General features: G+C 38.4%; 1 pseudogene; it reads left to right on the top strand.

Annotated features, from left to right (window-relative positions):
- Positions 1–21,906, top strand: LOC124991308 (mitochondrial import receptor subunit TOM22 homolog; annotated as a pseudogene).
- The last annotated feature ends 1,911 nt before the right edge of the window (positions 21,907–23,817 follow it).

The raw sequence follows: 23,817 nt of genomic DNA, 5'->3' as shown, positions 1-23,817 counted from the left end.
ATGCTGGATAAAGAGGCATCATCACCAAACAAGTGTAAACTCTGCATGAGCCTAGAGCGCAAGCGCTTAACACAACAGTGAGTGTCATTCAGATGAATTGTTTCAATCAAATAAAAATATATTTGGGGCACAGTGTCTTTCCCCTCTACACTCTGGGTATTTCTTGCATATACAAAGTACCCTTTGAAGTCAAGGAGAGCATCTCATATGGATGAGATACCTAGGGAGTGAAGAAATATGAGGGAAAACTCTAGGTCTGTGTATTTTTTATTTTTTTAAGGAATAGCAGGCATTTAATGCAAATATCATTTTTAACAGGGTCAAAAACTTGTTTTGTTTTGGTTTGCTTTGCTTTGTTTTGTTTTTCTAGAATCATTCAAAAGAGTAAAACCAGAAGACCTCATGCAAATCTTATACTTTTCCTATTATCTGAGGTGGTCTCCTTCAATAGGGCCTTTCATGACGCAAGCATGTTAAACTGTCTCAGAACCTCTTTGGTCTGTAACTCTTACACACTACATCCTCTTTAGAAAAAAAAAATCCTACATTGAGTAGACCAAAAATAGCATTTCATTTTTATCCCCCAAAAATAGGAATAAACACACCCAGGTTAGTAATTAACCAAAGTAAATGCTTCCATCAACAACTGTCCACACCCTGCCCTGCTCCTGAGAGCACAGGCAGAACAGCCCCAAGAGGAAAGATAACAAAGCTTAAGATGGATTTAAAATAGTCTGTAGCAACATTTAACACTTTTTCTCCCCCGTCCCAGAAAGCATTGGCAGGAAAGGAAGCATATACATAGCCAAATATAGAGGATTTATTAAAGGTCCTTAGAACATTATGCCCTGGGAAACCCTATTAGAGGATGATGAGCCCTAAAGCCTATGTTTAGAACACAACCAGTTTTCCCCATTGGGGTCTATCCCTTCAATTTCTCAGCTTTAGAGAGGTGTTGTGGTGAGACAGCAGCTTACCACAAACCTGTCTTGAACAACCTATAGAATTCCAGCCACATGGGGCTGGGATGCACCATAGCTACATGACATCGCATCAGGTTACACCCAATGAACTGGGCTCCCCTCTTGTGTACCAGCCAAGTGTTTCTCAATTTAGATCCAGGAGATCACTAGTTTATAACAAAATGTAGTGGGTGGGAAAAGATTAAAGGCCAAGATCCAAAATGGAAATTAGAACTGGGTGATTGAGGTGGCTGAAGATAGAGATCAGTAGAATGAAGGGATGATAATGGATGAGAAAAAGAGCAAGAGATGAAAGGATATTGTCACAGTGATTATGTCTGAGGAAAGGAATCTCCCTTTAAATACAAGTTTTCAAATGTTATGTTACCTTCAAGAAACTCATCACAATAGCTATCATTTATAATAGCTAGCATGTGCCAGACGCTGTCCTAAAATACATGACATACATGAATGTATTCATTCCCTCAATCCCTATGACAGAGACATCATTATTATCATGCCCCTTGCACACATGTGGAAACTAAAATACACAGAGGTGAATGTCACACAGTTAGTAAATGGCAGAACCAGGGTAAAGACCCAGATGGTTGAGCTCAGAGCCCACTAGCTTCACTACTCCATATATTGCCTTTCCATAGAGAGAGCTAGGAGTCTAATTCTTGGTTTAGCTCATGTGTTAATGGCACATGCCTGTGTCTGTGTCTCCTGGTTACCACTAGGAAGCAAGGACCTCAGGGTAGCATGGTGGTCCTCTCTAACCTCTCAGCCTCTGAACATCACCCCATTGCCACACACAAGAGGAAACAAACTCTTTCAGGCTGGGATGGGTATAAGGTATGGCTTATGAAAGGTCCTATTTGGTCCTTTCTCTTTGACCGACTATTAAACCTCCATAAAGCTTCCTGGTGAAAGAAAGGCATCCTTAATGAGAAATTCCCCATTAGGGCAAACTTGTCATTCTCTCAGGCCAGATTGTCATGGAAACTTTTATGAAGAGGAGCCCAACACTCAAGTCTTTGGGAAGCAAAAGAATCCACGCAGTTGTTCTTTTGTAAAATTATACAGATTTATTCATTGCAACAAGTGAGGCAATGACACAAGTTCCTTTTACAGATGAACGAAATTAGAACATAATGAGAAGAACACAGTCAGAGTTTAATTTATCAGACCTCATGCCACTCTGCTAGCCCCATATTGCAGTCCTCAAAGAGCCCGATCAGTGCATTTTTTAAAAAAATCATTGGGCCAGAATTATAAAATAATTATGAGTTGAAAAAAAAGCTTTGGTCCTCCAAATAACACACAGACATATTAGTGTAAGCGAAAATAGAGTCTCATCCTATAAAGCAAGGTCGGCACACTGTAGCCCTCTGGCCAAACCTGGCTGGCTGCCTGATTTTACACAACCCAGAATGAAACAGGTTTTTAAAAGGTTGAGAAAAGAACCAGAGGAAGAATGATATATTAAGACAGGTTAACATTTTATGAAATATAATACAAAATACATGAAATACATAAAGTTTTATTGGAACATAGACATGCTTATTTGTTTACTTATTGTCTATGACTGTTTTCATGCTAGAAAGGCTCAAAGTCAAAAATATTTGCTATCTGACTCATTATAGAAAAAAAGTTTGCAGACCCCATTCTAAAGTGATAAATGATAAATATATGGCCCTGACAAATTTCTCACTGTCTAATTGCCAAATTGTAGTTTTTAATCATTACAAAACAGCAAAGCATTCTGTGACCTATCCCAGTAATTAATTTCTAAAAACCTATCCTAAATTGACATTGCAGCCTATTACTCATTCTAATGATAAGTTGCAAGTCCTTAATTGTTTCAAGGGGTGTGTTTTCTCTTACACCAAAATGATGTATGACTGATACAAACCAGGGCATTTCTTCAAACGCCTGAGTGAAACAAAGCAGAAAACATCCCATGCACATGTACACTCATTTGGCAGGAACATTTTGCTGCTAAGCTTGAAACCAGACAATTAAAGTCAATAAAGACAGCACGTGGACTTCTATTCCTGCTTCTTGCTTACTCCAGAATCCTCAAATCCACAGAATATTTTTTTGTGTGTGTAGCTTTTCATTAAGCATTTCTAAAGGAAAACAGGTTACCAATCTTGTTTCGAAAATATATAGGTTGTTGTTTATGACTATCCTTTGACAGTGGCTGAGTATTATATTTCTCTTAGAAAAAGTGATCTCTCACAGGATTTGACTGTCTCACTGTCATTTATGTAATTCATGTGCTCAGTGCATATTTGTAGTGTCCTGCAGTCTGCAGATCCAATCCGATTCTCATCCGCACTGCTCCCCAAACATATGCCTCTAGAACACTTCCAAATCTGGCCTCATCACTAACTTCAAAAGTTGCTCCCTGAGCAAAGGCTTTGGAAAAGACACAAAACAGACTCTCCAATTATTATAATTCAGGCATCTCCTAGGACTTCATAAATGTGCTGTAATAAATTAAGTATGTTATCTCCCTGAGTTACATAAAAGTTTTATTTGTATTCAAATGCCAAAGTAAGCAGCAGCTTCTTCATGGGAGGTACTGGCCAGAAAGCAGTCTTCCATCGAAGGCTCAGGAATCTGTGGTCCAGGCCCAGCCCTCAGTGTACCTACTCTATGAACTTGAACTCTAGAGAAAATATTCTACTCTTATGACAAATTCACATTGTTCAGTTTTGCTTTAAAGTTTTGCAGAATTCTGTGCAGACATCTTTCTTGTGATCTTAATCAAAAAATTATTCATGACTCATAGGTCCCAAAGACTTCTTTAAACAAGTTTGGGAAACTGCTGAAGCTCAATCAACAGCTTTAAAAGCTATTCTAAAACAGTTACAATCAAATGCAATATTTTTCCCAAACAAAATGAATAATTTTGTCTCTGACTCACACTCAACCACTTCAAGTCATACTATTTACTTTAGTCTAGAAATACATTTGTTAATTTTTATAAGGAGCTTTTAAAAGAAATAGGCCTGCAAGAAAATCTATTTAGCCAACAAAAATTCTCACTGGTTCTACTGAGTTACTAATGTCACTATTTGCCTTTGTCAGTCATTTACCAACTCTATTGGAGACAAAGAAGAGAAATATCTCTATACCACAAAAACAGATTTTTTTTTCTTAAAAATCAAGCCAAAGGGGATAAGAGAAGTGGTGGAGCACATTTAATTAGCCTAGGCTTGTTGCCTGATTTTCATTAGACCCCTGCCTGATTCTGATTTGGCCCATTCTAAGTCCTTTTAGGCCACTGGGTACGAAGGCCAGTGCTTATTTTCATGGCTGTTTCAATTCATCAAAAAAGCCCTTTGAAAGATGAAAGACACTTCACATTTTTTCACCTGTTGTTCTTTCTTGTGTGCCTGTCACTTCACTAGCCAAACTTGCTTCAAGCCAAACCAAATGCTTTCCAAACCTCTACAGTATGCCTTTGAAGATCTTAAGTATTTTCTTATGCTGACCAATATAGCTTCCAAATAAGGAATAAAAACATAACGTAGTTCTTAAGTTATTTTTTAAAAAATACCAGAAATGCAAAAACACATTCCAGAAAGTGCATAAAAGCAAAATTCTTCTTCCCCAAGTTTAGAAGAGTCTTGAGCCAAATACACCTGATGTTCATTACCACACCCACAGCACATTGCTTATGTATGACAAAGTTCCTGCAAAGACCATATGCTGTTTTTATTATTGCCACTTCACAAGTTTTCCCAGGCTCACTCAAAAAAAGTATTCTATAAGACTAGCCCACTAAGTAGGCCCATCTTACTACCCTGATGAAATTTGGTTTGCTATTTATGTGAATAGCAATAAACATTTCTCTCCTTATTTCCAACAACACAGCAATTAGGATCCTAATCTATCACCACCAGCTTCAAGTTTTGGCTTTCATCAAAAGAAAAGGAATTTTCCAAAGAGAAAAAACACAGCACTACCTTCAAGCTAAAAATAGTTCTGTCTTCTACACAATATGCACTTTCACGGGCTCCAGCAAACTTTGCTTCAAGCAGTTTCCACAGGAGACACTAGGAGAAGTGCACAAGACACTAGTTTTAGGGACTGGTTTAGCTGAGAGAGATGCAAATAAGTAATAGCTGATAGAAAAGCAGAAAAGACAACCCAACTGACATAAGCGTAAGTGAGGCTTCTGACTTGTTGATATTTCTTGAGGAGGTCAAAATTAGATACAACAAAATAACTGGACATAGTAAATATACCTAATCAGAAACTTTTATGAAAGTCTACACCAAATGGCTCATTTGTAAAAGGTTGAGTCATGAGGATTACATGAAATATTTTTTATTAGGCAGAAAACCAACTAAAAAAGAGTGAAGTAGGGCTGGGGTTGTGGCTCAGTGGTAGAGTGCTTGCCTAGCATGTGTGAGGCACTGGGTTCAATCCCCACCACACATAAAACTAAATAAAATAAAGGTCCATCAACAACTAAAAAATATTTTTAAAAAAATAAAGAAAAGGTGATTCCCCAGATGGAATTTTATTTAGTATAGTTGTAGATTACCTAAAAGGTGATAAAAATGATAATTAGTAGCATGATTATAACTACTTGTTAAATGCTTTCCATGTCCCAGACACCATACTAAGCAAGTGCAGTGCACATTATCTTCTTTAATATCCTCAACAGCATCATTAGGTGCATAATATTATCTTAATTTCACAGTAGAATCCCAAATGCAGAGGTGTTATGAAATATGCTCAAAGACTCACTATTAGAAAAAGCTACTAAACTGACAGTAATTGGTTAAAGTAGTATTCACCAGTAAATTAGTTTCTCTGAAGTTTTCACAGTGACAATGTCATTTAGATATCTATTGTGTACTTGTCATCACATCAATGTATTTCTGGAAGACATAGCAAATAAGAAAGAAAGAAGTAAAAGCTTCCTCACCACAAGACTAGGAATTTGTCTTCGATCAGTTTCTCCACTTTTTGCTCACTCTTGATGTTTATCAAATGTGAGAAAAGTAACTGGGTGCCATGGTGCTCACCTGTAATCCCAGCAGCTCAGGAGGCTGAGGCAGGAAGATCATGAGTTCAAAGCCAGCTCAGCAACTTAGCAATGCTCTAAGCAACTTAGCCTGACCCTGCTTCTAAATGTAATATTAAAAGTGCTGGGGACGTTCACTGGTTAAGCACCTCAGATTCAATTTCCAGTAACCTTTCTTCCTGCAAAAAAGGTAAGAATAGTTAATTTATTCAATGAATAGTTAATAAGCACCTACTATGGACTAGGTAGTTATGTATATCCTAAGCTTGACTGTGGAAAGAAACCAAAGAATTTTTTTCCATCTACAGCTAGAGTTTGCCCAGTTCTCACTCATGCAACAAATAAGGTTGCATGAACCAACTAACCTGGATTTCATGGCTTTCCCCCTCAGCTCATCAGGACACAGCCATCAATCAAGCACTGCCAAAAGTAGCTCAGAAATCCCTGGAGGCATCTCACCTGTGCTAATGAACAAGACTTGTCAGATATCTGTGGCTTCCAAATTCTCCTGCCCTTGTCCAGTCCCCTCCATGGATAGCATTGGAACTAGAAGAGAGGCCCTCTCTCTTCTGGTTTAACTGCATTCTATCAGAGGGATCTCCAAGTAATCTTGTTTCTACCTCCAGAGTTTCAACAAAACAACTTTCTTAGCACTCATTTGTTGCTTTCCCCTCAAGTCTTTCTGTAAAGGATTAAAACACAGACTCAAGGGAGGCCAGGACTAGAGACAAATCTGAATCATAGACAGCACACCATTCTCAGAATGGCCACTGTCCTCTGATGACTAATACTTGTTACTAGATCAAGCTGTCACCCCTGGATACCTCTTCCTCTATAATAAGCATCTCCCAGGATGATCCTCAGTCCTTTTGCAAAAAGGCTTCTGATGGATCCTTCCAACCAGGAATTTCAACATGCCCAGCTTGTGGCTGACCCTCAATAGATGACACTGCGTGAGTGTATGGCCACGTTCAACACCCCACCTACCCTACTCAGCCCTTACTAGCTCTTACCTTAGAGCTAGGGATAAGTACCAAAGATGGAATTAAATTATCCCTGCATTCTGATATGGTTTATTTGGAAGATTTAGAAGACAGACATAATAGAGCAAGGTATACCCTCTGAGTAATTAAACCACCAGAAGACACTGATCAAGGTCAGTGCCAAAAACAGAACTGTAAAACTACAAGAATAGATTGAGTTCAGGAAGGATGAATCTAAAAGGGGTTTTCAAGGATAAGCATAAATCAGCTACAAAAAGCCCAAAGCAGTATAAATCTATTCCTATGATCCCTAACAGAACAGGTTATAACTTGAGAGAACATAAGTCCAGTTTCCTCATTTTTGACAACTGGTCTTCCGATACAGTTGATGCCCCACCCAAATTCCCTTGATCCACTGTTGTCACTTTGGTTTCCTGTATCTTTGGCAGATAGCTCCCTTCAAAAGGCAATGGGTTCCTACCTCAAACATCTGTGTCTTTGCCTGCAGGTTTCCTATGCCTGTAAGGCATGATCTGCCCACTCCTAGGGTAGGCCAGAAATAGTGAGAAGTTAGTTCCTTCACAAATAAACTTTAATTCCTGAGGGCAGAGAAATAGATACCCCAGGTTCTTTGCCCCTTGTTGAGAGTCTCTTATAGGGTCATGGCAGGATGGAGTTCCAGGTGCCTCCAGTGGTAGCCACTCCCAAATGCACCTTGACTTTCATCCATCCCTGTCCCATATTCCTACTCACTCAAGGTGTTCCTGGGACTATTTCAAAAATAAACTACTTAACTCCCAAAGAACAAGCTTCATCACTGAGGAAGTGATTTCAGACCAAAGCTAAAGGAGAAAGAAAGCTTCCAGTCAAGTTCTCATGGCCATGCACAAAGTTTGGGCTTATCAGGGCAGGTAAAAGGAGAGAAAGAGGAATCACTCTTGCCTCACAATTTTATCCTCTTTCAGAGAGGTGTCATCTAGAATCTTTCAACAGAGGAAAGAAGAAGAGCAAACTGGAAAACTCATCCCAGAGAGGTTTCAGTAATCCTGGATAGATAGTACACACAGCCTCTGCTAGTTTACTAGGGCTGCTACAACAAAATATAACAAACTGAGTGACCTTAGACAATTGACTTTTATCTTCTCACAATTCTGGAAGTTGGTGTTGTTGCACCTCAGATAAAGTATTAATCTCCAGGATCTTTAAAGAACTCAAAAAACTTAACACACACACACACACAAAAAAAAACACCCCAATCAATAAATGACCTAAGGAACTGAACAGACACTTCACAGAAGATATACAATTGATCAACAAATATATGAAAAAATGTTCAACATCTCTAGCAATTAAAGAAATGCAAATCAAACTACACTGAGATTCCATCTCGCTCCAGTCAGAATGGCAATTATCAAGAGTACAAGCAACAATTAATGTTGGCAAGGAGGTGGGGGAAAAGGTACACTCATACATTGCTGGTATGAATACAAATTGGTGCAAACACTCTGGAAAGCAGTAAGGAGATTCCTCAGAAATCTTGGAATGAAACCAACATTTGATCCAGTCATCCCACTTCTCAGTTTATACCCAAAGGACTTAAAAACCATGTTACAGCAACACAGTCACATCAGTGTTTATTGCAGCTTAATTCACAATAGCTAAACTATGGAACCAACCTAGGTGCCCTTCAACATATGAATGGATAAAGAAATTGTGGTATATATACATAATAGAATATTACTCAGTCATAAATAAAAATGAAATTATAGCATTTGCCAGTAAATGGATAGAACCAGAGAATATCATACTAAGCAAAATAAGCCAATCTCAAAAAATCAAAGGCTGAACATTTTCTCTGATATGCAGATACTAAAACACAATAAGAGTGGGGGAGCTAGGGAAAATAGAGGTACTTTGGATTAGACAGAGGGGAGCGATGGGAGGGGAGGAGGTATGGGGGTAGGAATGATAGTAGAATGAACTGGACATTATTACCTTATGTGCATATATGATTACACAACCTGTGTAACTCTATATCATATAGAACCAGAAAAATAAGAAGTTATACTCCATTTACATATGATGTATCAAAATGCATTCTACTGTCATATATAACTAATTAGAACAAATTAAAAATTAAATAAGTAAAATAAAATCAGGCATTGGCAGGTTTGACTTCTCCTGAGGCCTTGCACCTTGACTTGCAGATGGCTGCCTTCTTGCCATATATACTCATGTGGTCTTTCCTTTATGCATGTACATTGTTTTATCTCTTTGTGTGTCCAGATTTCCTCTTCTTATAAGGACACCAGTTAGATTGGATTAGGGTTTTAATTTAGTTGCCTCTTTAAAGACTCTATTTCCAAATACAGTCACCTTCTCACGTCAGAGCTTAAATATATGGATATGATAAGGAACAATTCAGACTGTAACAGGGATCCAGGTCTGGGATTAGACTCTTCCTACATCATGCCCATAGAAAATAATTACATAGAAAACCTTTCCAAATCTTTTAAAGTGTATAGTAGATGTGGTTAAATAAATATCTAATTAAGCAAATATTTATTAAACAATTGAGCATGGCCTTTATTGTGTTAGGTGCCACTGGGTCTACAAAAGATGTACATGATGCATTCCTACAATCAGGTGAGGAAACAGGCCATTGGGAAAAATTAGACAAGACTAAATAAAGCAAGTGCTAAAGTGTACAATAACAATTTTATACGAGCTAAAGAACTGATAAAAAAAAAACTTACAGAGGAAGTGGGGCCTTTTAGGATGAAAACAATTCAGGAGAATAGTAAGCAGGAAGGAAAATAACTCTTTCATATCTGGAAACATTGAGAAGGCCAACCCAAGCTTGGAAAGTTTATAGGACAAAGGTTATCTAGGTAAGACAGGTCCTAAGCCTAGGGGATCCTAAATGTGCAAAGGAGTGAGTAAACTAAAAAGAGCAGATGAACTTGAGAATGGGTGAGTGAAAGAAAAAAAGAAGAGGTTGCCCAGGAAATGAATTTTGGAGTCATCTCATACTATTAGATGAAGTCATCATTCAATGCTACTATAAACAAAAGGTTCACAAAACAATGGGCTTGTCTAAGAAAAGCATTATAAACAAATCTAAGAACATGATTTTTCTTTCAAAAATCAAACTAGAGAGATTTTATATTCATTAAATATAGTAATCACATCTTTAAAAAAAAAAAAGGCATTGCTATTCAACAGTGAATATATGTGGAACAAGGATTCCAGAACTGGAACATGGGAAAATATATTACCAAAATTAAAAAATGAATAATTTGTATGTTCTGACTTCAAAGAAGTTAAAATCTGTAAAGGAAAAAGTAATAACAATAAATAATTAAAATGTATGAAATATTGTTACTAAGTGCTATTGCCATGAAGATGAAACAACTCAATTTTCAGTAAATATTCATTCAACAAATGAATGAACTATGTCAATGGAAAGTATATTGGTAAAATTTTTAAAGTTGAGCAGGCCTTACTAGAAGAAAAGATGAAGGACATATAACAAGAAAAAATTCATAGCATATGAGTGGTCTAGCCAATCACTGGTTCTCAAATTGGATGCACACTGAAATTAAAACACTTGGACACTTAAAAAAACAAAGTGATGTCTTGGTCACACCCACATATATTTTGGCTTAATTGGTATGGAGCAAGGCATGAGTACTTGGATATTTAAGACTCCTCTGGGTACTTCTGGAATGCAGTAAGGTTTAAGAACACTAATGGAACAATCTGCAAACTCCCTTAATCTGACCTTGTTTAGTCTCCTCCCAATAATGCTCACTAGAAATCTTCCAGTGAGTCACAAAGAGAGAGCATGACGAATTTCAACAAATTCCCTGGAGCTCTTTCTATCCTGTATTCTCCATCGTCTCCTGGATAGAAATCGGATGGTCTTAAATTAGACCCATGGTAATGAATGGCAGCCATAAAGGTTAAAAAAAGAGGTGGTTGTGTCTTCTCAAGCAGTCTCAGAATCCACTTCATGTCCAACCTCTTTCTGAAGACCTTGCAGAGGTATAAAGGCACAGGTCCCATCTTCTTTTCAGTCTTTGCCACTCAGCTCCTGAATTTCTGAGGATTTTATTGTAACACAATGTTGTAAATTATGGGAAGGGACAAGCTCATTTGCCAGAGTGATTAAATGATTCCCCTGGAGACCAAAACAAAGTAAATACGATCTGCAACTGAATAAGAACTAGATTGCCAAATAATACAGAAATTATGAACCACATTCTTCACATGGAGATCAGAATACCACTCTGACACCACCTCTCCTTTGTGCCTTTATGGAGAGGTTAAAAAGGAAGGATGGTATACACCTGATGGGATCTATTATGGCAGAAAACACACAAAAAGAAAGATTTCTTCTAAGGGAGATTTAAATAAGTGTTTTTTACACTTAGCATTCATTTATTTTTTAAAGATGTTATCTTTTATTTTATGTCACTCTGACATTCTAATACAAGATAAGGGAGAAGGAGTATTATTCCATATGACTTTCAAAAATGTAACTTTTAACAGTTTACAAAGGTCATTCCTGCCATGACAGGGAGTTAGCTGTGCAAGACCGGGAGCCCTGGCGCATTGAGCATGCAGTAAAATTAGGGGCTGGGACTGCCTTTATGGCATCCTCTTTATGGCTCCTTTTCTTTTCTTTTCTTTTCTTTCCTTTTTTCTTTTTCCTTAGTGTGCTCTCTCTCTCTCTCTCTCTCTCTCTCTCTCTCTCTCTCTCTCTCTCTCTCTCTCCTACGTAACCTGCATTTTACTGGGATGTCATAGACCAATGTTTTCAGAGCTGCACAACAGTAAAATCTCCCAGGACTCATTTAAAATATTTTCTGGTTTAAAATACCAGTACAGCCTCCCTTGTTATAAGATAAATGGAGTCAGGCAAACATAATCCCAGTGACTCCAGAGGCTGAAGCAGGAGGATCCCAAGTTCAAAGCCAGTCTCAGCAATTTAGCAAGGTCCTAAGTAACTTAATGGGGCCTGTCTCAAAATAAAAAATAAAAAGGGCTGGGGATGTGGCTCAGTGGTTAAGCACCACTAGATTTAATTCCTGTTTTGTTGTTGTTGTTGTTGTTGTTGTTGTTGTTGTTTTTAAGAAAAATGGAGACATGTTAGTAGAGCATTCAGCAATTTATACATCAGACAGCTTCAGACCACATAAGCTGTTTGGGGATCTTGCCAAGGGGGCATGAGGGGAAAATGTTTTAGGATGAGCACTTCAGAATAAGGCAAAGAAACTACTTGATTGTTAGAGTGGAGCAATAGCCTTCCTTGAACCACTCCAGTGAAAACCCCCTATAGGTTATTGAGGTTTTCTGATTGGTTAAGCAGTTTTACTATTTACACTGAGTTGAGTTTGGGGTACTTACATAGAAGCCCAATGCACTACAGCCACCTCAGCTTAATGGCTTCCCAATTATTTTAAGACCCTGAATTAGAGGGCCATGGGAATCTGAATCTTTAACACATAGCTAACATAATTCTTTTATTGATAGTTGGAATGATTGGTCCCTGCCCTTAATGAACTCTCATGCTTTATTGTTCTGTGAATCTAGTTCACACAGGTCCTTTCGAGTGATATTCCTGTCTGAAATGTTTTCTTTATGAACAATTTTCAGATCTCTGTGTTTATGTTTGTCTGAAATGCCAAGCCCACCCACAACTGCTTAAAAAGTCAGCTAGTAACAATGCATATTTTGCCATTTAAGTCACCACCTTTCTTTCATACACTATTTCCCTTTTTCCATAACCAAATGGTTCAATGCTGACAGAGAGGCCAACCATCTCATTAAATGCAAGTACCATTACAGGTTTTTCCGATGTAACCTTGTCTTTTAACAAAATACAACTTTCAACAGCAATTATATGGGTGAGGTCAGCTGAAGTCCTGAAGCTAGATGGAATTCTAAAAGGGTTCTGAAGTTTTTAAAATATTGAAAATCTCTGTTCCATGCATTAGCTGTCCCTGGCTCCAGGGAAACCCCAGCAGAGTTCTTCTTTTTCAGACCAACAACCCTTTTAGTCATGTTTGATGTGTTTACTCCCAGCCATGGCAAATTTGGAATGCAAACAATTTGTGTCACTTGTCTTGGGTGGCAACAAATTATGACTTCCCTCAGAAAGGAGACATTTCTGTTGCTGTCTCTCAGAGGCTGCCTGCAATGAGTCATGATCAAGGGCTAGCATCACACAGGCAGGAAGGTAACTAAGGGAAAGTGCTAGGAGAGATTAGAGCGCATCTCCTGTGTCTATTTTCCTTCTCGGAAGATGCAAGTACTGTCATTTATTGTCCCCCATGCCCCCACCCCTGCCAAAGGTTGTTTTGTCTTATCTGATGTTGAAATGTTTCCACATGGCTTTGAACACCAAAACATAAGAACGATAAATCAGGTGGAAATGTGTTCTTCTCTCTTCCTATGCTTGACATTTTCACACTGATAAGGTACAGCTAAATATTGACTTTCGGGTTAAGTTTGGATTAGATGTCTGGTCCATCAGCATTAATCGTGAACCATTATCTTTCTTCTTCTTTAGAGGACTGAGTCCTCTTATAAAAATAGAAAGGACACAAGGGAAAAAATTTTCAGGTGCACTATTGTCATTAACTACCTAAAGTTCTTTCCTGAGCTCTGACTAAAATTGTCATTGACTTCTAAGATATGGGGCATTTCTGTTGAAGATGGTATTGGTGAACATTAGGACATATTAAAAATGAGATTTTTATGCTTGCAGATTATTCACGTCTTCAAATTCTTCAATCAAGGAAAATGACACCTTAATAACAATACAAATGCACAAAACAGACAGCTGGCTAAATTCTATTATTTGCCAGCTAAATGTATACCACTGCCATAGTAAAATCAAATAGTGAAGATCTCTGCACTCAATTTAGCCAGCACACACCAGTCTGGCTGATTAAGCTTCCTTGGACCATTTTGCTATGAGTAGGAAGCTAAATAAAATACAAAACACAGGTGATTTTGCCTTCCCAAGACTTTCCTGAGTTCCCACATTGTCTCCCAGTGGAGACTGTAAGTTCCCAGAAAGCAGGGTGATCCTTGATTGATTTCCCAAGATGCAACACCCCTTCTCCTCTGAAAGTATTTCCTTTTTACTCCACCAGTTTAAATAATAAAATTCTGTTCAGAATGCTCTACATAGCACATGCTCAAACAAATCAACAGATCTTGTATGGCCACAGAGGGTCAATGTATGTATAGTCCCTGTTCCCAAAGAATTCATAATTTATTTAAGAAGAAAGTAATACAGGGCTGGGGTTGTAGCTCAGTGGTAGAGCACTTGCCTCTCACATGTGAGGTACTGAGTTCAATCCTCAGCACCACATAAAAATAAAGGTATTGTGTCCATCTACAACTAAAAAAATATTTTAAAAAAGAAGAAAGTAATATAGAATAACTTGCTAAAATAATGGTAACAAAGGAAAAATCACTGAGTTTAGTGGAAAGAACCCTTACTGTGGACTAAAATAGTGATGACAGCCTTCATGGATGGATTTGTCCTGGGTCTTGAAAGAATTTTCAGGTTTTCTGTGAGAAAGGACATTCCTATTACAGTGTTTTGCCCACAACCTCTCAAGATTAAAATATTTTATGTAAAGAAATTTTTGTTGGGCTGGGGATGGCTGGGGATGTGACCCAGTGGTAGTGGTAGAAAGCTTGCCAGGTGTGCATAAGGTCTTGGGTTCAATCCCCAACACCACAAAACAAAATTAAGACTGGCTTGATTATTTTTTAAGAAAACTAGACACTATCTTTGTTATTGCTTTGGGGAGGCAGCTAAAATATGAAATGTATATAAATACATTTATGTCTGGTTTTGACCTCTGGAAAAACTGCAATTTCACAGTTCAACTACTATATATATATGTGTGTGTGTATATATATATGTACTATATATGTACTATATATACATATATATGTATATACTATATATATGTATGTACTATATATACACATATACATAAATAGTATATATGTACTATATATATATGTGTGTATATATATATATATATATATATACACATAGTCAAGGTAAAACATCTCCCTTTATTGGAGCAAAATTTCCCAACTGTGTTAATTTTCAGTTGCACAGGCAAGTTATAAATTCTCAAGAAAGTCATTTTTGGCGATCCAAGATGGTGGACTAGAGGGTGTCTGTATCTCCCGTCACTCCAGAACCCAGGATTCAAGAAGGGGAGGCATTGAGAGACTTGGACTAAAATAGAGCCACGGGGTGAGTCTCCCCCACCGGGTGAAGCTCGGCCTGGGCAGCAGGCCCGGATAGGGGCAGCTTATCAGAGCAGGGCAGGGCAGCTAGAGTCTTCCCCAGGTATCCCTGTTCACTCCGGCGGTGGGCTCCTCCCACACAGCCAGCTTCTCCAGCTTCTCAGAGCAGGCCCCCCAGTGAGAGCCTTTCTGCACAGAGCCAGCTCCAAGTCCCAGAGCCACCGTGGTGAGCTCTGGCCCACAGGCAGCTTCAGGGACCAGGACAGGGCAGTCAGGGACTTCCCCAAGCAGCCCGGATCCCTCCGGCAGGAGGCGCCTTTCAAGGCTAGCTTCTCGGAGCAGACCGCCCAGTGAGAGCCTTTCTACACAGAGCCAGCCACAAGTCCCGGAGCCAGCGGAGCAGCTAGAGTCTCCCCCAGGTAGCCCTGCTCACTCCAGCAGTGGGCTCCTCCCACACGGCCAGCTTCTCGGAGCAGGCCACCCAGTGAGAGCCTTTCCGCACAGAACCAGCTCCAAGCCCTGGAACGAGTAGTGGGCTAGGGGCAGCTTTCTTCGGAAACACTGCATTATCAAGTTCGTCCAAGACTTCAGGCTACTGAAGGCTGGGAGGTGATACACTGGAAATCTACAGGGACACTATAAGTCAATAGAGGAAATCTGCAATATCTCAGAGTCCCACAAACATCTGAACAATATGAGAAAACAAGGGAAGAAAATGTCCCAAACAAACCTAGATTCTGTATCAATAAAACCCAATGACAGCACAGCAGAAGAAATGTCAGAAAGGGAGTTCAGAATGTACATAATTAAAACAATCAGGGAAGCAAATGAGGAGATGAAAGAGCAAATGCAGGCATTAAATGATCACACCAATCAACAGTTAAAAGAGCAAATATGGGAAGCAAGAGATCATTTCAATAAAGAGTTAGAGATACTGAAAAAAAAAACAGAAATCCTTGAAATGAAGGAAACAATAAACCAAGTTAAAAACTCCATAGAAAGCATAAACAATAGGATAGAACACCTGGAAGACAGAACCTCAGACATTGAAGAAAAAATATTTAATCTTGAAAACAAAGTTTACCAAAAAAGAAGATGGTAAGAAATCATGAACAGAATCTACAAGAATTATGGGATATCATGAAAAGGTCAAATTTAAGAATTATGGGGATTGAGGAAGGCTTAGAGAAACAAACCAAAGGAATGAACAATCTATTCAATGAAATAATAGCATAAAATTTCCCAAATCTGAAGAATGAAATAGAAAACCAAGTACAAGAGGCTTATAGAACTCCAAATATACAAAATTACAACAGACCCACACCAAGGCACATTATTATGAAAATACCTAACATACAAAATAAAGACAGACTTTTAAAGGCCACGAGAGAAAAAAATCAAATTACATTCAGGGGGAAACCAATAAGAATATCTGCAAATTGTTCAATCCAGACCCTAAAAGCTAGAAGGGTCTGGAACAATATTTACCAAGCCCTGAAAGAAAATGGGGATGCCAACCAAGAATCTTATACCCAGTAAAACTTACTTTCAGATGTGACGAGGAAATAAGATCCTTCCATGATAAACAAAAGCTAAAGGAATTTACAAAAAGAAAGCCATCATTACAGAACATTCTCAGCAAAATATTCCATGAGAAAGAGATGAAAAACAACGATGCAAATCAGCAACGGGAGGAACTAACCTAAAGGAATAGCCAAATAAAGGAGAAACCAAATCATGTCAAAAAACAAAAATGAGTCAAAAGACTGGGAATACAAATCATATCACAATAATAACGCTGAACGTTAATGACCGGCAGATTGAATTAAAAAGAAAAATCCAACAATGTGCTGACTGCAAGAGATTCATCTCATAGAAAGAGATACCCATAGACTAAAGGTGAAAGGATGGGGAAAAACATACCATGCACACGGACACAGCAAAAAGCTGGAGTATCCATCCTCATTTCAGATAATGTGGACTTCAAGCCAAAGTTAGTCAGAAGGGATAAAGAAGGACATTACATACTGCTTAAGGGAAGCATAAATCAGCAAGACATAACAATCATAAATATCTATGCCCCAAACATTGGCTCATCCATGTATGTCAAACAAATCCTTCTCAATGCCAGAAATCAAATAGACCACAACACAATAATACTAGGCGATTTTAACACACCTCTCTCATCACTGGATAGATCTTCCAAACAAAAATTGAATAAAGAAACCATAGATCTCAATAACACAATCAACAATTTAGACTAAACCGACATATATAGAATATACCATTCAACAAAGAACGAATACACTTTCTTCTCAGCAGCACATGGATCCTTCTCTAAAATAGACCATATTTTATGCCACAAAGCTACTGTTAGCAAATACAAGAAGATAGAGATACTACCTTGTACTCTATCAGATCATAATGGATTGAAATTAGAAATAAATGACAGAATAAAAAACAGAAACTTCTCTAATACCTGGAGATTAAATAATACACTATTATATGATGAATGGATAACAGAAGACATCAGGAGGGAAATAAAAAAATTCTTAGAAGTAAACGAGAACAAAGGCATATCATATCAAAATCTCTGGGACACTATGAAAGCAGTACTTAGAGGAAGATTTATTTCATGGGGTGCATTCAACAAAAGAAGTAGAAATCAACAAATAAACGACTTAACACTACAGCTCAAAGCCCTAGAAAAAGAAGAGCAGACCAACACCAAAAGTAGTAGAAGACAGGAAATAGTTAAAATCAGAGCCGAAATCAATGAAATTGAAACAAAAGAAACAATCGGAAAAATTAACAAAATAAATAGTTGGTTCTTTGAAAAAATAAACAAAATTGATAAACCCTTAGCCACACTAACAAAGAGAAAGAGGGAGAAAACTCAAATTACTAAAATTCGGAATGAACAAGGAAATATCACAACAGACACGAGAGAAATACAAAACATAATTAGAAGCTATTTTGAAAATCTATACTCCAACAAAACAGAAAACCTTGAAGACATCAACAAGTTTCTAGAGACATATGAATTACCTAAACTGAACGAGGAGGACATACACAACTTAAATAAATCAATTTCAAGCAATGAAATAGAAGAGGTCATCAAAAGATTACCAACAAAGAAAAGTCAGGGACCAGATGGGTTCTCAGCCGAGTTCTACAAAACCTTTAAAGAAGAGCTCATTCCAATACTCCTCAAAGTATTCCATGAAATAGAAGAGGAGGGAACCCTCCCAAACTCATTCTATGAAGCAAATATCACCCTGATACATAAACCAGACAGAGACACATTGAGGAAAGAAAATTTCAGACCAATATCCTTAATGAACATCGACACAAAAATTCTCAACAAAATTTTAGCAAATCTCATAGAAAAATATATTAAAAAGATAGTGCACCACGATCAAGTAGGTTTTATCCCAGGGATGCAAGGTTGGTTCAACATCCGGAAATCAATAAATGTCATTCACCATATCAACAGACTTAAAGTTAAGAATCATATGATTATTTCAATAGATGCAGAAAAAGCATTCGATAAAATACAGCATCCCTTCATGCTCAAAACACTAGGAAAAATTGGGGTAGTGGGAACATTCCTTAACATTGTAAAGGTCATCTATGCTAAGCCCGTGGCCAATATCATTCTAAATGGTGAAAAACTGAAAGCATTTCCCCTAAAAACTAGAACAAGGCAGGGATGCCCTCTTTCACCATTTCTATTCAACATCGTTTTTGAGACTCTAGGCAGAGCAATTAGACAAACCAAAGAAATTAAAGGGATACGAATTGGAAAAGAAGAACTCAAACTATCCCTGTTCACTGATGACATGATTATATATTTAGAGGAACCTGGAAATTCCACCAGAAAACTTTTAGAACTCATAAGTCAATTCAGTAAAGTAGCAGGTTACAAGATCAATGCTCATAAATCCAATGCATTTTTATACATAATAGATGAATCTTCAGAAAGAGTAATTAGGGAAACTACCCCATTCACAATAGCATTGAAAAAAATAAAATACTTGGGAATCAATCTCACAAAAGAGGTGAAAGACCTCTACAATGAGAACTACAGAACACTAAAGAAAGAAATTAAAGAAAACCTTAGAAGATGGAAAGATCTCCCATGTTCTTGGATAGGCAGAATTAATATTGTCAAAATGGCCATACTACCTAAAGTGCTATACAGATTCAATGCAATTCCAATTAAAATCCCAAAGATGTACTTTACAGAAATAGAGCAAGCAATTATGAAATTCATCTGGAAGAATAAAAAACCCAGAATAGCTAAAGCAATCCTCAGTAGAAAGAGCGAAGCAGGGGGTATCGCAATACCAGATCTTCAACTCTATTACAAAGCAATAGTAACAAAAACAGCATGGTATTAGCACCAAAATAGACAGGTAGATCAATGGTACAGAATAGAGGACATGGACACAAACCCAAATAAATACAATTTTCTCATACTAGACAAAGGGGCCAAAAATATGCAATGGAGAAAAGATAGCCTCTTCAACAAATGGTGCTGGGAAAACTGGAAAACCATATGTAATAGAATGAAACTAAACCCCTATCTCTCACCCTGCACAAAAACTAAACTCAAAATGGATCAAGGACCTTGGAATCAGACCAGAGACCCTGCATCTTATAGAAGAAAAAGTAGGTCCAAATCTTCAACTTGTTGGCTTACGATCAGACTTCCTTAACAGGACTCCCATAGCATAAGAAATAAAAGCAAGAATCAACAACTGGGATAGATTCAAACTAAAAAGCTTTCTCTCAGCAAAGGAAACTATCAGTAATGTGAAGAGAGAGCCTACAGAGTGGGAGAATATCTTTGCCACTCATACTTCAGATAGAGCACTAATTTCTAGAATATATAAAGAACTCAAAAAACTCTACACCAAGAATGCAAATAATCCAATCAAACAAATGGGCTAAGGAAATGAACAGACACTTCACAGAAGATCTACAAGCAATCAGCAGATATATGAAAAAATGTTCAATATCTCTAGTAATAAGAGAAATGCAAATCAAAACTACCCTAAGATTCCATCTCACCCCAATTAGAATGATGATTATCAAGAACACAAGCAACAATAGGTGTTGGCGAGGATGTGGGGAAAAAGGTACACTCATACATTGCTGGTGGGGCTGCAAATTAGTGCAGCCACTCTGGAAAGCAGTATGGAGATTCCTCAGAAAGCTTGGAATGGAACCACCATTTGACCCAGCTATCCCACTCCTTGGCCTATACCCAAAGGACTTAAAATCAGCATACTACAGAGATACAGCCACATCAATGTTCATTGCTGCTCAATTCACCATAGCCAGATTGTGGAACCAACCTAGATGCCCTTCAGTTGATGAATGGATAAAGAAACTGTGGCATATATATATACAATGGAATATTACTCTGCACTGAAGAATGATAAAATTATGGCATTTGCTGGCAAATGGATGAAATTGGAGAATATCATGCTAAGTGAGATAAGCCAATCTCAAAAAACTAAAGGATGAATGATCTCGCTGATAAGCAGATGAGGACATATAATGGGGGGTGGGAGGGGTTAGCATTAGGGTTAGGGTTAGGTTTAGGGTTAGGGATAAGGAGGGTGGTAAGAATGAAGGAATGATGTACTGTATAGAGGGAAAAGAGGGGTGGGAGTGGTGGGGGGAAGGGAAAAATAACAGAATGAATCAAACAACGTTACCCTATGTAAATTTATGATTACACAAATGGTGCCTTGACTCCATGTACAAATAGAGAAACAACATGTATCCCATTTGTTTACAATTTAAAAAGTCATTTTTATCAACACTATTAGTACAGATTAACTATAAAGTCTGTTCTCAGTATCTATGTAATGATCCTGACTTGCCAAAAACATCATTTGATGATTCAAGTTGTGAATAACGAAACAAAGATTCACATTCAATAGGCAGTTGCACAGCCTTTTACATCTAGGAAGGCACACTCAAATCTACCAGAAATCAGGAATGACCAAAATTGAGGGTCTTGAGTCAGATCCCTACTGAAAGCCCAAGTGAAAGGACATGAGATACTAGCAAACGAGCCAAAAATTAAATTAAACTTAAAAGATCACGAAGGAGTTCCCTTCCGCTACCGGTGTCCCCTGCAACCACGGCTGCTGCTGCCGCTGCCGCTGCTGGCACTGGGGAGCCTCTGTCCCCGGATGAATTGCTCCCGAAGGCAACGCAGAGAAAACGGAGGAAGAGCTGGAAGAGGACGCCAAGGAGGAGCTAGACTCTGGGGTCTGACGGAGATGTTCCCAGAGAGGGTTTGGTCCGAGGGTTTTGATCTCTCCATCCTCGTGGCTCAAAAAATGTGCAGGTTTTCCAGGGCAGCCTCTGGAGCGGGACCACTTCCTTTATGATACTAGTTCTTCCCGTTGTCTTATAGACTGAGAAGTTACAAATGCAGCAACTGCAGCAGCTGCAGCAGCGGCAGATACTACTAGGGCCCAACACAGGCCTTTCAGGAGGAACGCCAGGGGCTCTGCCTTCACTTCCTGGAAAGATCTATTTGTTGCTGCTATATTTGAGCTGTCTTTATGGGAGAAATTTGAAATTCAATTGTGTTTGAACTGCTCCTTGGGGGGGAATTTTTTTTTTTTTTTTTTTTTAACTGTGGCATACTGATCCAAACCTGGTAGAAAGAATTCTCCCCTCACTGTCTCCGGAGAGACTCCCAACTTTACCTGTGCGCTCCATGCTGTCCTCAATGTTTCTTCTGTCCTCACTCTGACACCAGAGTGCTATGCAGACGGTTATTCCAGCTCTGGCCACCTTACCCCTTTTAGTAAATTGCTCCTAAATGGAAGATCTCTTCACTATCCTATTGTGGATTAGAAACTGATACCCCACAATAGGAGGAAAGGATCCCTGACAATTAATGACTTTTTTTTTAAAGAATGGAGATGTTGGGGAAGGACATGCACGTATTCTAAAACTGACAAAGTATACTGCACCTGTCTGGTAAAGCACCAGGAAGCCCCATGTATACTGTAGAGAAGGGAAGCTGGTTGCAGCTTCAGCCACAAAATGGGAACAATGAGTGTGGAGGACAGAGCAGAGGCGCATTTCCTTTGCACATTTTGGCTGTTAGACCTGTGTGTAGTAAAAAGTCAGTGCTTGCTTTTTGCATTTAAATATTAAAAATGATTCCAATTCAATTTAAAAAAAATATCACTATGGGTATCTGGACCCAAGAAGGAAGAGAAGCACAGGGAAGCCTGGTAGAGAAGTGAAAATGTCACAGAGCAATGGAGAGCACAGAGAATTTTGTCTGGTCTTCTCTATAACCAAGAGAACCCCATTCTGATTCCCACACAGGGTACAATTCAACCTAGTCAAAGAAAAAAGACTCCAAAGATTTCTTTTTTAATGTGGTAGCCATATTGAAACTGTTTCCCTAAAAAATAAATAAATAAATAAATAAATAAATAAAGGCTTTCCCAGAAATTGTATTACAGTTCATGACTGACTGTTCTTGTCCTCTTAATCTATAGATTTAAAAAGAGATCTCTCAAACTGGAGTTTGCTGACACATTTCAGAAGATTTACATATTCTCTGTTTGGAATATATTATTAAGAAGTTATGGGCTGGGGTTGTGGCTCAGAGGTAGAGTGCTTGCCTAGCATGTGTGAGGCACTAGATTCAGTTGTCAGCATCACATATAAATAAATGAATAAAATAAAAGTCTATCAACATCTAAAAACTATTTTTTTAAAAAAAGAATTTATAGGGAGTTTCAAGATGGTGGTATAGAAGGTCACTTTTCTAGCTGCTCCATGATATAAAACCAAGAAAGCAGACAGGCAACTTGTCAGCAAGATGGGTGAACAAAAAAAAGGGGGGAGGGGAGAGACTTTACTAGACTTTAATACTGGACATTCAAAGCAGATCAGGGACTTATGAGGTTGGATATAACAAGGAAAAAATTCCCAGTGCCACAGTCACTGCCTTGGCCAGAGTCACCAGTCAGAGTAGTCTCTCCATGAGCAAGTTGAGTGATAAACGAATTAAAGGAACCCACATTTTTAAGAGGCCTGAAGCATGTCTGGTTACAGAGAGTTTAGAAATCGAGGACATTGCCCAACTAAACTGAAAGATGTGCTGAACAATATCCTCAGACAGGAAAGAAGCTGCCATCTCTCCAAGATGTGTGCACAAAACAGAGGAAGGAACCATTTTGCAGCTGCAGCATGGGGACTGGCAGCTGAGGGAGCTGATTCCTGGCAAACCCAAGTTTGGGCCAAAATACAGGCCTGGCAAACTCACATTGCATGACAAAGAGTGTACCTAAGTGACCACAAGAAAATCAAACATGGAGAAAGGCTTACACAGGGCAATACTGGTTGTGGAAATTCACGAGGCTCTACCCATCCCCTTCCAACCCTGCTACTTGCAGGACCAGCTGGGAGAGACTCACCTGGCTGGGAATTTGAAAGAGAAGGGACAGGAGAGATTGAGTTGGAAGACTGAACCCAAGAC

The sequence above is a fragment of the Sciurus carolinensis genome, chromosome 8, assembly GCF_902686445.1.
Source record: "Sciurus carolinensis chromosome 8, mSciCar1.2, whole genome shotgun sequence".
NCBI lineage: Eukaryota > Metazoa > Chordata > Mammalia > Rodentia > Sciuridae > Sciurus > Sciurus carolinensis.
This window is presented reverse-complemented; position numbering and strand designations above follow the sequence as displayed.